Here is a 1937-nt window from a genome sequence, read left to right as displayed (position 1 = left end):
AGCCCATTTTTTTTTTTTTTTTTTTTGGGGGGGGGGGGGGAAATGTGTAAGCCTCACAATATTTCATGTTAACAGTAGTCTTTCTACCAATTTCTTGTTAACAGTCGTCTTTCTACTACCATTTTTTCAGTTTTTCATATCGTGGTTTTCAAGAAATGATTAAAAGTGGACCAAATTTAAGTTTGTATTGATATGATGGGACTCATTTCTAGTCAGGACAAGTCTGTTCTTCTGTAATTCTGATATTATCATCATTTTTGAAAAAAAAAAGAGAAAAGTTTTGAATGGATGATGTTAAGGCAGATTGTCTCTTCTTGATTTATCGGCAGGAGAGCAAAGTATTTGTCCTTTTAGCTTGACAATAAGAGAAGGTATTGAAATACTTAGCTACATAAAGTGTATCAAAAATTTCAGTGGGTTGTTTCGAATATGTACTAGCACAAAAATATTTGTGCCATTTAAGATCGACACTAATCATACTCATTATTTGAACACATAAGAAAAAAATCATGGCAATCCCTGAGATTCAATTTGACAGGTATCTCTTTGCTTGGTGTAGTTTGTAATTTTGAATGGTATGTGTCATTAATGTCTACATTAAACAGTACTACCAGAATTTAAAAAAGCTTTTGAGATGGAAGGCTGAATGGAACATGTCCATGCAAAATATAAATCAAGGGAATAATGGTTGTCTTTGATTTCATAGCTGTTTATGTACTTACAGAGAAACTTTTATTTTTGTTTATATTTTTTGTCCTTGTGAATCAGTGGTCATAAGCTTGAAGATGTAATGAAATCAAATAAACCTTGTGTTTAACATGATTTTTGTAATAAAAAAAAATGAATGAAAGCTGCAAATTAAATAGTCTTGTATGCACAGCAAAAGTTAAAGATGTATTTGAATTGTTTGGTTTTTGAGTGTCATGTTCTTCTTTAGCTATTTAGTTTATGCATTTATACAGTCAGACAAATCTGCTTAAATATGGGAAACTAGATTGGATGTTCATAGTGGGTTTTCATATGAATGAAATTGTAGATTAAAAAATGTTGTGCAAGTAGACTGCAATTTTGATACAGAAAGGAAAGTTATTCACACAGAGAGATACACACACCGTGTAAATCATATGTATGTTATACATATAATTATATATATATATATATATATATATATATGGGCCGTGACGCGAGAAAAGGGCCCTTAGGGCATTACATACCGAAAATGAGTTTTCACCTCCACATGGTAGAAGGAACTCTGACGTATTTAGATATGCAAACCTTTTCCTGAAATTCTAATCCTGAATGACCCTATTACAAAATTTTAAAAAGCATGTTTTGTCCAAATCCTGTCATTTTCTTTGATGGGTCTATGCATGTGTGCGCAGTTAGCTAGTTGATCTGTTTTGCACGTATTGCTTTGTCAAACTTCCGCGCCGTTTTCTGGCGTTTGCGCGCAGCGGAGCTAAGGGCCCTTTTCTCGCGTCATGGCCCATATATATATATATATATATATATATATATATATATATATATATATATATATATATATATATATATATATATATACACACACACACACACTTATACACTGTAAGAGCTGAAATTTTCGCGAATTTCGCCTTTGAACCGCGAAAATAACAACATGCGAAAATAACAACGTGCGAATAGATAAGTACAGTTAGACCTCGCAACCGCGAAATTAACAACACGTGAAAATGTCCTCCTAGTAGCAATTCGCGAAAATATCTGTACGGGAAAATTTCAGCTCGTACAGTATATAGTTTGGATATGTGCATAATATGTGGATTTTGACTTGTATATTAAATTCACTGATACATGTACATGTAGTAAGATTGATGTACATTGTATAACTTTCAGTTTTACAATGTATGATGGGATAAATACATGAGATAAGAGAGGACAAAATAAGTTACAGAATA

Source organism: Diadema setosum, chromosome 1 (assembly GCF_964275005.1).
Source record: "Diadema setosum chromosome 1, eeDiaSeto1, whole genome shotgun sequence".
NCBI classification, from domain to species: domain Eukaryota; kingdom Metazoa; phylum Echinodermata; class Echinoidea; order Diadematoida; family Diadematidae; genus Diadema; species Diadema setosum.
This window is presented reverse-complemented; position numbering follows the sequence as displayed.